Genomic DNA, 13,443 nt, shown 5'->3' on the forward strand with positions numbered 1-13,443 from the left:
CGGGAGATTTATTCAGTGGGGAAACATAGATACAGATCTTCAGAGAATCACTACCCAGAATTAGTGGAATAACTTTTGTTATCTTTCTGTATGCAGACCTCTATATTAGAGCTGTTCAAAATTGATTATGTATATATATATATATATATATATATATATATATATATATACATACATACATATATATATATATATATATATATATATATATATATATATATATATATATAACATCATTACAATATTTATATATGCATACATGTATGGTTGCTCATTTCAATACACGGTACAGCATACATACTACAGGTATGAACATGAATACGCTCATGTATAAAAATACTTGTACATATATATATATATATTTACATAGATCACATACACTAAAACTATAAAATAACAAATTCCTTCTTTTATTGCACTCACACTATTTAAGACACACTCTCTCTCTCTCTCTTCTCTCTCTCTTCTCTCTCTCTCTCTCTCTCTCTCTCTCTCTCCTCTCTTTCTCTTTTCTCTCTCTGTTGGAGCTGCTTAGGCAGTGCACTGAAGAACATTATTATTATAATATCTGTGATGTCTTAGTGTACTTGGCGCAAGAAGGGCTCAACAGGCAAAAGGTGAAGGCGACTTGAGGGTCCGGAACTCAATTCCGAACTCTTTCATATGTGATGTTACTATATAACTGGATAGTTTATTTTCTATACATAATGAAACATTAATTATTGTAAAGTATTTATCTTTATATGTAAATGATTAATGTCCATTTTAGCACTACAGAATATAATGTGTATTCTGGAATTTTTTAACTTATTACCTGGCAAAGTGAAGTACTTCTGTGAAATGTAATGCCATGTACTATATTAGAATACTGTAGTGTACATCTGGTAGACTTATGTCAGTGCAGCTATTAAATTTCTGGAAAGGCTTCTTTTTTCAGTTCCAGCTGAACTTTGTTTTTCAGTTTATTGAGTAAGCAATTTTAAGATGCAGTGTACTGTAACTGAAAATATTTTAAAATAAAAAGAGTATTAAGAAAATTATATATCAATATTTTCACTCTAAATATGTATATAGAACATACAAGAAAAGGTTAGTATTATTTTATTATCCCAGATATAATATACTTTACTGAAATGGCAGAGAACTATTTTATTATAGACACTTTACAGGGATTTATGTATGAATGTATCAAGTGTCTGAAGAACTGAACTCTATAAAATGAAGAAAACTATTTCAATGGCCAGCTTGGCCTTTGTACATGACCCTTAATATAATGGACGATATTCTGTTAAACAAAAGACATGAGCCAAGAATATTCTCTTTATTAATAATGGGACATTGACCTTAACTTGGTTTGCATTGTCAGCAAGAACCATCAAATCAGAAGCACCAACAGCCATCAAAACCGAGGCCAGCCGCCTGTTTCGGTAATCGGTAAGCCAGTAGCCATCAAGCTTTTGGTGTCAAAATACCAACCCATCCAAGTGCATAACCTTAAAGAGGCCTACTTGCTGCTATATGTCATGTCGAGTACCAGATCCTCCAGCTGCATAGCCTGAATGAGGCCTAATTGCTTCTTATGGATGTCATGAAGTCTGAATGTGGCCATTGAGCCACATTCCTAGTATCAAGTGGTTCGCCTGAAACATTCGTTCTTTAACGACAGGTGAGAATCCAAGAAAGGTATAGAAGATGGACAGTTAAGTAGTAAGAGACCAAAGGGAATGGATGAAAAGTATATTTAGAGGACAAAGCCATAGGTCTACAAGCTAAAACCATGATAATTGTGAATGTTAGCTTACTGGGCTGTTTGTACTACCATTTAATAGTAATAATGGCAAACAGCTTCCAAACTTCACATACTGAATTTAAACTGAAGTTAAGTTGGTTCTTTCAGAATCTAAATACCATTGCGAAATTAATTCTCCTTCTATTGACATCCAGATCTTGTGTAGTACTGATTTTCATTATTATTTAAACAGACAGCACAGATAGATCTCCCAGAATTTTCAAGTTATTTTGAATAACATTCGAGACTAAATAAAACAATAAAAGAAATCTATATGTGTATTCAATATCCAAGGATGGAGTAAAAAATCAACTTCTGCTGTCTTGAAAATTCTTGGAAGGGTGTGTTGAATGTAAAGCCTTGATACTACTAGTAAGTTAAGAAGAAGAAAAAAATATATGGAACACCTTGACACGAATTTTTAAATGTCACGAAATTATAACTGTTTGGGTGAGAAGATATTAACTGTGATTGTAAGTTGTCACAGTTGTAGATGTACGTTGGTAAATGCTAAGGTACCTAAAGTCAACTATTGACTTGGGAAGTTGCAACTTTAGGAAAAACCACAAACGCATTTTGAGGCTGAAAGTCTGATCTAAGAACTACACAGATTACATTAAGTCTGAAAGTTTGCTGCTGTTTTTGTGAAGCTTTGGAGTTTCCCCAATGCACTAACAGCTTGTGTCTTACCAGAAAGGATTCGTAGCCTTATTAGGTTTCCTTAAACCTAATACTACTCTTAGTCAAGGCAAATGAATGACCAAAATTCGACATTTACCAGAATATTATGGCACATCATTAGGTACTATGCAGTTCTTTGAACATGTTTGGCCAAGGAGGAGTGGCTGGTGTAGATGAAGGTAGTGTATGCAAGCACAAACTCTTTCCCTTGGCCTGATATCATAAGTTCAAATATTTCAAAAGCGTCAGATATATTTTAAAATTAAAACCCCAGCCAAAGAGTAAACAAATTTTGTTATTCATGTCTCTGTTTTCCTTAAAAAATATATGATTAATGAAAAAGTCCTTGTGAGCACACAGTTATGGCACAATCTAAGGCATATAATGTGGAGACATAACTATATACTTATGATCATAGACCAGTGGCTATAATCACTTAACCCCGAAGAGTTATCCTCAGCAGTCAGCATATATTAAATTTGACTAGTATTCAAGTTCTGTCGACGTACAATCGAGGCAACGGACACAGAAAACATGCAAGGAAAAGAAAGTCGTGACGACGGTGTCGCCATCTATCCCCTGAGTAAATAATTTTACAGCCTCGCCGAGACGCGACGACTCGAGTCGAGTGACCGAGTCGCCACTCATAAAGTGTCATCCATAGATCATAGACCTAGAGTCACGTTCTACTAATTGTGGTGGTATTGTTACTACTGTTACTGTATTCGTTTGAAATTTTAAGTTATTTATCTTCTGATAGTTTTTATGTATCATATCATGATGGTATACGGTGAGTAATCAAATCCAGTTCCTTTAATTGGCCTTGTATAGACAAGCTGTTGTGCTACACAGAGCAAAAAGATATAGGCTATAGTAGTAGCCTATAGGGGCGCACCCATATTGGGATGTAGGCAGTTGCTGGCCTTGGAACTGCTTTACTGCTAACTCCAGGCAACAAACCTATTATATGGTAAATATAAACCATTGCATTTCAAAATTCGAAATACCTATTAGTGAAATACTAGAGGCCAAGGATGTATTGAACCTGGATGTGGAGTCTTCACCTGACTGCTATTCCCCCTTCCCAGTAAATAAAAAATAGGGTTACGATTTAACCTGACTCCGCCTAACCCAACTTAAGGGTACTTGGTTCTTACTTGGATTAGGGTGACCCGCGACCTTCACCTAACCTGTTCTAAAAGACCCCTGCCACCACCCTCCCAACTAATGAATGGGCCCATCGATTGAAAATTAGGGTTGTAATGTAACCCAAGCACAGGTAAGCTGAATAAACCCAAGGATGCCAGGTTTTTGTAACCTAGGGGGGCTAGGGGTCTTCACACTTACCACCCACCCTTCACTCTACTACTAGGTAGGGTAGATCTAGGTATAACTCCATGTTAGGTATTTCTTTGTAAATTACAGTATCCTATGGTATTTTGGTTCCTTATTAAGAATTTACTGTAATTTTTTGGGAGTCGACAGCAATTAACCTTCAGGGGCTAGTACTAAACCCGAAATACATTGGATGCCCCAATTCATAGTGGCTTTCATATTCACGGGACCATTCCTTGCAGTCCATGCGGAGTTATTGCCTGGAATTACCCAAGGTAGGTTACCAGCTTCATTTTTAGGTTAACTTCAGAAACATTCAATAGAACTTGCCTTAGTCAGAATGCAGAAGTATCCATGGGTTAGTACTTTAATAGCCTAATGTGTATCCTTGCATTCTAGTCTTTTGCATTTTTCCCCACCCTAAAACCCTGTTTCTCAGAGGCTCCTCTTAAGTGTAGGCTATAATTGTAGGATGTAAGTATATTTAAACTACTATTAAAACTTTGTTAGTGGTCGGTATAGGAAAAGGATATATTAGCTTATGCAGTGTAAACAAAATTGGTTATCATAGATTCAGCATAAAGTGACTGCTCCATTTGTGCTTTTACCCAAAGTTACTAAAGGTTTATGCAAAATGGTCAGGAATGCCATTTATACACAGCAGTTGACAAATCATCAGGTCATTTCCTTATTGGATGGAAGTGCTCATGAACTATCTCGTATGAAAATTGAGAACTATTGTTTTAGAAAATTTATTAGACACCGTTAATCATTTAAAATGGTGAAATGGCAGTTATTAGCTGGTATGGTGGCTAGCATATTGTGGCATGCTACCCAGATGTCTTGGGTTTGCTCCACCCCCAGGGCGATGAAAAAGCCTGGGCTCTGTATCATGATCAGTTATCAAATTTAAGTACTTCACTAAAAAGAGATAAGTCCAAGGTTTTGTTTGATATATAAATCTAAGCGGTGCTAGGTCTAGAAGTGGTTTAAAAATCAAAATTAAATTTGACCCACCTGAAAAAAAAACTAAGTCCCTCGACTTCATAACACACTCAAATTCCTCTTCAGACTGAGAGTTAGTTTGTTTGTATGTACGTTAAAAACATAGAGTGCCATTATTACATCATCGACTGTATTCTACGTAGCAAGATGTCACCCAAACGTCATAGTTTTTAACCAATGATGATGGTCCACATTTTACTTGGGACTAGCATTTTAACAGAACTAGAATCACGTGGATTGAATACCCAATCAAGTGTCAGTTTTACTAGGAAACTAACACTTTCGACATTTTTCACACAATTTCCACCACTAATTTTTCAGTCTTTTGAGAGCCATGGAGGTGTGCGGACCTTCAACTTCTGGTGCGGGTTCTCAATTACCATCTACTTTGACATCAATTTATGTGGATTTTCTCCTAAGTTCTTGTCTCAATTACTGTTCCTGTAGAAAGTAGGGACAAAGTGACACTTTTAGCAGTGATAAGGGATTATATAGAGCCCAGCACTACCATCATTTCTGACTGTTGGAAGGCATACGATCGCCTAAATGAGGAGGGATTTCTTCATTTAAGAGTCAACCACTCCTTGAACTTTGTGGACCCGTACACTGGAGCTCATACTAATACTATTGAGAGGCGGTGGCGGGATTTGAAGAATCTGTTGCCTAAATACAGTCGTCGAAAGGATCAGTTTGTTGGATACTTGGCTCTTGCCTATTTTAAATTGCTTTTTAAAGTATTGGATCATAGGCTCCATGCATTTTTAAAGATGGCAGCTCACCTTTACCTCCAACCTAATTAAGTACACAAAGGGTTTTAGGCTGTCTTGTATTTAATATGGCTGTGTAAAGGGGGTTGCAGGGGGCGAAGCCCCCCCCCCCCCCCCCCACTAGGTAAGGATATGGCTACTGGATTAGGTTAGGTGGTTTGTTTAGGTTAGCTGGTGGCCTTGTTTATTGCTAATTCTACATGTGCCATTATTCGTATGTTAAAACGGATTCTTTAATTCATTCCCCACCCTAATACCCCGGTTTCCCACTGGGGGTCCCCCATGATTGGAAAGGTTAACAAATAGGGTAAAAATACTGTTCCTCCTCAAAAAAAGGTCAACTTTAGGTAAAGCACTAAGTTATTAATCAGAAAAAAAAAAATATAAAAATTATTGGTGGCGGAGCTATTGTATGTGTTTCACCCCTCCTTATTCCATAAACTACACAAACTGGGAACTCTTACATGTTGCCAATGGTGCCCTGTCTGCAAGATGTCTCGAGGCTTATTCAGACTGCGTAAATATAGAAAAATACTATTTATTTCCCAAAGCAATTGGTTATAACATAGAACAAAATTATTAACAAGTCATAATGGCATAAACACCCAAATCTACCCATAAAGAAACCAGTAAGATAACCTTCTACCCTCCTGACTAAGGTTACACTCCCAAACCCGAAAATGTCATAACGTCTCGTATTAGTCAAGGTTAGAGAATCCCGTTTCTAATCAACCATGGAATTGGACCCATCTGTAATAAAGATAATAGGTATAGAATCATATCCCCCACATCACTATTTTCAAAGTATTCACATAAAGAGAGTATTTCACACATCTCTCTCTTTTCAAAAGGTAACAGTTTTTCTAAGTTTTTTATAGAATGTGTTTTTTATAGAATGTGTCCTACCTTTACGATGGGCGTTTTCTCCCGACACTCTGAGCAACCACTTGATCTATTATCATTCGTCTCAAAGAATGCGTCTTCCACAAGTACCCTGAACTAGTAGGCCTGTAATACGCATACAAACGAACGTACATGCCTCACGATCGGGGGAATGATCTCCGGTCAAGTTGCTTGTTCAGCAAATAGTACCTTTTTCTCCAAGTGAACTTGTACTGCACCACCTCTTGTCTCTAAGCGAGGAGAGCTATGTGACTTCACTATCATTATATGACACTTTAAACATATTATTAGCCATTCCCCCTCTTTTCACCTACTAGAGGAGCTCGGCTACCACATGGTAGCTCCCTCCTAGCCACTAGACACACAAGCGTCTTACAATATATATAAAAAACCAGAGACTGGGTCAAAAAAGAAAATGGTGCACTCCCGTCGCACACCATATCGGCAACTAATGCACAATGTATCAGTTTACCACATGACTTAGAGCCACCTCTGTTGCCGGAGCACTTGTGCTTTGTCGAATGCTTAAAAGTTAAAGAACTCCAAGCACACAAATGGTGATCAGTATAGCACCTAACATGATCATTACTATTGGTATAGTATAACGGTCATCGAAAAAAAAAGGTCCATCTTTGCCACTATCTTCGAGCGGCGGGACTGTAACGGTATCCACTGTAGGTGGGATTCGAACCGCCTTATGGCTTCCATGTAGGTGTTGCTGAAACACCTTGATCGACGAGTTGTAGACACGCCGACTAAGCACCGAAGAAATCTGAAAGAATTCTGCAGGAACCGTCAAACAGCTGGTATCCCTGTAGAACGAGCGAATTGTTGTCTCCGTTGCACATAGTAGAAATCTTGCATCTGATGCAGAAGACTGCTGTCGTCATCTTAGTCGATATTACTTGGTATGGATCGGGGAATTCTCTAAAGTCGCAATGAGTCGGTAAGTCCTCGTGAGCTAATTCTAGTTCGCAACCTGACAGGTCAATACGTCGAAGAGTAAATATCCTACTTTCACACACACATCTATCATAAACTAACACACATCCCAGTTCATAGTCAACTGCCGAGGACTGGAATTCCTCACCTAATATATACATAACCTCTACCCTCGTCCAAACCACTACTGTCCCCTGGAAAGAACTAGGAAATGGCCTAAGTATATAACTGTGAAATGGTTTTTTATCACTAACTGGTATGTCAACAAGTAACCCCTTATCAGATAACTGTACCTATAAAACCCCATAGTATCTAAAGTAATTCTCCCGTAAAAATTATATTTGATCCCTATTCATATGCTGCGTCTTTTAAGGTTGACTCCAAAGTTCCCAACGGCAACATTTCCCTTGAAATTTTCCCCTGTGAAGCTGCTATAATTGCTTCCACGTGACTTTTGATCTCATTCAACAAAGATTCTGTTTCTTTTAAAATATTCAACAGTGTAGTGTGTGTAGTGAAAAATGTTATGGTGACGTCTAGGTCTTCCCGGATCCCTTTTACTGTTGCGTGTAATATGTTACTTGATTTCCTCAACTCATTAAATCCATTTTCTAATTTCTCATTTCTCCCTCTTAGAGAATTCAGAGCTTTCTCATGTTCGGCGAGTTCCGCCTCTAATATTCCAACCTTCACCAAACTCGCTATTGCTACTCCTGCTATGGCTGCAATAGCTACACCCCCCGCCGCCAACAACTGCACTGCCCTTTTCTGTCTTTTAGGCGGGTCCCTCCCCCCAACTGGTTTTGTCTCTGGGACCCAAGTGAGTGTTTCCCCGATCTTGCCTTGGACCCTGTTTGCAGTTATTTTTTATTTCCGATGAAAGACGTCCCAGTGATGCAGACAAGTTTCTTGTAGTCTCAAGTTCGTCTAACGTGTTTATCAGTCCTTCGACTCTGCTTCGCGATCCTTCGAGTTCTAATCTGGCTGAACCCAAACTTTCGAACTCGATGCACAGCGTAACTTTATCAGATGATAACCATACTAAGTGGTCTTCTTCAATTAGCACTCCGGGACCCAGGCGTACTTTCGTCTTTGCAAGCGCCACTAATCCCAGGGCGACGATTAAACAATATTTCAGCATCTGACAGAACGAGAAAGAAAAGAAAAGGAAAGCTGTCAGTTGTTTAATCTTCTCGGACGACATTGAGAAAAGAAAAAAAAGCATATATATAATTCAACATCTTTCCCAAAACGGAATGTGTACCGAATCTGCTAGCGCAGCAACCCTATCGACCAGAAAAGACCAGAAAAAAAAATCCCCTTACATGACACGTTCTCGTGAAATGCCATAATCAGCATCTACGAAAACAGTGCAAATCCCCGAGTAATCAATTCCAAAGAGAAGATTCGCAACCGGACTCCTTACAGCAACTTTAGCAAAAAAGAAACCCACCTATGAACACGTCAGGTGCTTCGCATTGCAGCATATTCAGACTCGCGACGCTAGAAACTCGTGACTCTCAAAAAAAAAAATGTTTAGTACTGAACTTCGTAAGCACACTCCGCAGAACCATCTCATTATTTATAAATCATCTTAATAATAACACCACTCCGGTGATATAAATAATTCCTCTATTTAATTACTGACCCCCACGCCAAAAAAAACCATCCCGTTTCTCAGCTAAAGCAAAAATTTGCCGAAAAATATTAACCCCGAAATCTTACGCCAAAACGCCGCAGATTTACATATAATAAGAAAAAAAACATTAGAAGGAAACAAAGGAGAAGGAAAAAAATGTGAAGCCATTCTGTCACCAAATCACAAAAACAGATAAGAAAAAAAAGGAAAAATTAATGCAATTGCGCAACCATATATTAATTGCCACAACCAATTCTTTTCAATTTCGAGATATGTGTTAGCCTCGACTGACCTGTTCGTTCATTTTAAAACTACAAACCTATTTCCAATTTTCTCTTCAATGACTTTAAAAGGACCTTCAAACTTCGGGCCTAGTTTGTAATTTAACTTATTTCTCACTTCAAGTTTTAAAAATACCTTATCACCGACATTGATCTTGGGATCAGATGATTTACTAATACCCTTCTGAACCATATCTTTGGTTGTGGATTCGAGATTACGGCCGAGACATGCGTGTCTCTCTCTCGCTGTGGATATCAGCGCTTCAACCGTATCCTCCCCCTGGTGAGGCGTAGTTAGCAAATCAAATGTGCCTCGCGCTGGATAACCAAACAAAGCTTCAAATGGGGACATTTTAATTGAATTACTAACCATAGTATTAATGCTATGTCTAACAACATTAATATATCTGTCCCAATTTCTATCATTACCACCTACCGTTTTTCTGAGCGCTTCGAGCACTTTCCTGTTTGCTAGTTCGCACAACCCATTAGCCTCGGGTCTGTATGGAATAATTGTTACTTTCTGTATCCCCATGACTTCAGCTAAACATTCTAAGGTTTTGTTCACAAATTCCCTCCCATTGTCGGTTAATAGAACTTCGGGTGAACCATATCTGCAAATGATACCATTGAAAAACGCTATGGCTGCTATTTCGGCCGTTTTATGCTTAAGTGGGAAAATTTCTACTATCCTTGTAAGACCATCTATTATCACTAGCAAGTACTTGTTCGCATATCTAGACTCTCAAAAATTCCCTAAGACATCCATATGTATTCTCTGAAAAGGTCTACTCGGTATAGGATACGATCCTAATTTGCATGACGTTGTCCTAGCAGGCTTACATGCGTTGCACACCGCACAATTCCTTACGAAATTTTCCACATCTTTACCCATATTTTTCCAAATGTAATTAGCACGAACCTCGTCATATGTTTTTTCTATTCCCAAATGAGGACTACCGAACCTGCAATGAACTATATCTAAAACCACTGGAATTAGGACTTTCGGAATTACGATCTGTGTCGTATCTCCTTTATTTTCACTGGTTCTCAACTTATATTTAATTTTCCTAACCAATAGATTTCCTTCTAACTCCAAACCCGAAAAAGGCAAGCTATAACGTTTCCTGACTAATTCCCCTCTCAGAAATGCTTTTGCATCTGCTAAAATCTCGTCTACATCTTGCCTTAGCTCTATGAGAGGTATATCCCATTGTATGGTTTCGCTAGTGACCTGCGCGACTTGGAAACCTTCCGTGTCATGAAAACTCCTGCTGAGAGCATCAAAATCTCTGATAGTTAAAAACCATCAGGCTCTTTTGGGCGACAAATCGGGTTTATTAAAAAGATCGAGTAATGGTTTGTGGTCTGTAAGAACTACTTTATTCCCCATCAGTAACATTTTAAAATGAACTAAGCTCGACACTATTGCAAAGGCTTCCTTATCTATGGTGGCCATGGACTTCTCGTTGCTGCCTTTTGTCCTGAACTTCCTGCTATAAAAAGCTATAGGATGAAATTTCCCATCAAACTTTTGCATAAGGCAAGCACCTATACCTTCCTGGCTTGCATCAGTCACTAATGTAAAAGGTTCCTTAAAATCTGGAAACTTCAAAACCGGGGGATTCATTAGCGGGTCTTTGAGCTTTTGAAAACTCTCCGCCTGGGGTTCCTTCCATTGAAATTGAACGTCTTCCCGCAACACATCAGTTAGGGGAGCTGCTATGTTAGAAAACACTTTTTCGAACCTCCTAAAGAAACCAGCGATACCCAGGAATGACTTAATCTCTTTCTTTGATCTGGGGGTGCGAAAGTTCGCTATTGCTTTGACTTTATCGTCATTTACTCTAACCCCTTCCTTAGATATGACGTGACCTAGATATGTGATCTGCTTTTTCAAGAACGAGCACTTGGCTAGCTTGATTTTCAACCCCGCTAATCTAAGCCTCCTAAGTACTTCTGTAAGCACTTCCAGGTGTTGCGCGATCGTGTCCGCTGCGATCAGGATGTCATCCATATACACAAAAACATTTTTGCCCAATAACCCGTGCGAAACTGTGTTCACCAACCTGGTAAAAGTCATCGGACTGCCCGATAAACCGAAAGGCATTCGTTTAAATTCATAGTGTCCCTTGGGCACTGAAAAGGCGGTATATTCCTTGCTACTCTCGCTGAGAGGGACCTGTAAGAAACCTTGCGCCAAATCAATTGAGCTATAAATGTTATGTCCCCCAATTTCGACAAATAGATCTGGTATGCACGCGACTGGGTAGCGGTCAGGGATCGTTTTCTCATTTAAACGTCTAAAATAGATGCATACACGGACCGAACCGTCTTTCTTAGGTACCGCTAACAAGGGAAAGTTGTAAGGAGACACGCTGGGTCTAATGATTCCTTCTTCTTCCCATCTATTAACCTCTTTCTTTACCTGTTCTCTGATTTTGAAAGGTATGCAATATGTAGGAATATAAATAGGTTTTGTGTTACTCTCCAAATTTACCTTATGCTGTAACACATTAGTCAACCCCAATTTATCACCTTGCAAGGCTACCGTATCCCCAAATTCTGCCAAGAGCCCGCTTATCGCTTCAACGTGTTCGCTATAATCCGCATTAGCTAAATGTTCTGTGAATGTTCGTTTCCTTGATTGTATTTCTGCCTCCGAAAACTCAGGGTTCCCCTCTACGATAGCCATAGAACCACTATCACAATTCCAATCTTGGAAATCCAATATATATGTGCTTTTCTGGAATCTCCTAACTGTATCATTACAGTATAACAACTCCACCCACGTAACCCCATCCTTGGATACACTGTTCACCGATGCTGTGCTTACAACTCCTCTGAGCTTTTCGCTGTTTTCAATAACACACACATCTATGGGTTTTCTCATTTCCTTCAATTTAACTTTTACCATAGTCTTTGAACCTGGTAGTAACATAATATCTTCAAATAAAACACCTCTATATTTGTGGTTAGTATCTCCCCTTGCCACTGCCCCATACAAATTACCACCCTCAGTATCATCCCCAGCATTGTTAGTATCAGAAATAACATCCATATTAGTATCATCACCACCATAATTATCATTGTTACCACTATGAACTCTGATAGAACCCCCGTAATCATCTCCCATATCACCAACGTGTGTTTTAACATTACCTTTCCCCATAACACTCTTATCACCGCCATTAATACCACCGAGCACCTCTCCTCTTTCAATAACCTCCATGTCCTCCATTCTATGCACGTCCTCATATGGTATGAAATAACCCATCTTTCCGATTGTTATCCCATTAGCACCCGCATGGATGGAAATCTTGTCTTCTACACGCAGGATGACCCAACAAGATTTTATTACCAAACGCAATTCCTTTTATTACCAAAAAAGGTTCTGTTAACAATCTGTCACCGAGAGTAAACTGTATTTGAACACAACCCAGGGTGTTTAATCTATGGGCTTGCACATCACACACCGTCTCCGTTGAGGGCTGCAAAGGGTAATTGGAGAACATGGATTTGTACAAATTATAGTCCATTAGATTTATTGATGCCCCTATGTCTAAAAAAACCGGGATATCCACATCCCCTACTATTCCATAGACTATAAGCTTGGGCTCTGGGGCGTCCCCCACGAGACCACAATGGCATTTACCAATCACCTGTACCCTTTTTGTTGACCGGGCTTCCAAAAATTTCGCCGATCCCTGTGCCCTCTTGTTTGACCTGCCTGGGAAGTTCTCACATTATAATTACCAGAATCTTGAGGTGTAGGCCGTATCTGAGACGGACAAGACTGCCAATAATGATCAGTACTTTTACACATTCCACAATATTTAACCCTACACAATTTCTTTGGATGTCCTGGTTTATTGCAGTTGAAACAACGCAACTGCTGTTGCTTTTGATCGATTGATCTTTTCTTATACTCAACTTTTGCGCACAGACGATGAGGAGAAAGTTCCGTGTCTCTCTGTACTCTATCCCTCGGGCCTGTCCCGTTAAAAATTGTGCTATCTACGGTGGGACATTTAGACCTGTGTTTATCTATTTGGGTATAAAGTAATTCTTCGTCTGAGGTAGGCTCAACCTTTTCATCAA

At 39.0% G+C, this 13,443-nt stretch overlaps 1 long non-coding RNA gene across 1 annotated transcript in view; it reads left to right on the forward strand.

Annotated features, from left to right (window-relative positions):
• The first annotated feature begins 3,103 nt into the window (after nt 1–3,103).
• LOC135204159 (uncharacterized) overlaps nt 3,104–13,443 on the forward strand; it is a 38,148-nt gene continuing 27,808 nt past the window's right edge. Inside the window, exon 1 of the long non-coding RNA XR_010312117.1 lies at nt 3,104–3,171. This is a non-coding gene — a long non-coding RNA (uncharacterized LOC135204159). The remainder of the gene's footprint in view (nt 3,172–13,443) is intronic.

Source organism: Macrobrachium nipponense, chromosome 44 (assembly GCF_015104395.2).
Source record: "Macrobrachium nipponense isolate FS-2020 chromosome 44, ASM1510439v2, whole genome shotgun sequence".
Classification (NCBI taxonomy): domain Eukaryota; kingdom Metazoa; phylum Arthropoda; class Malacostraca; order Decapoda; family Palaemonidae; genus Macrobrachium; species Macrobrachium nipponense.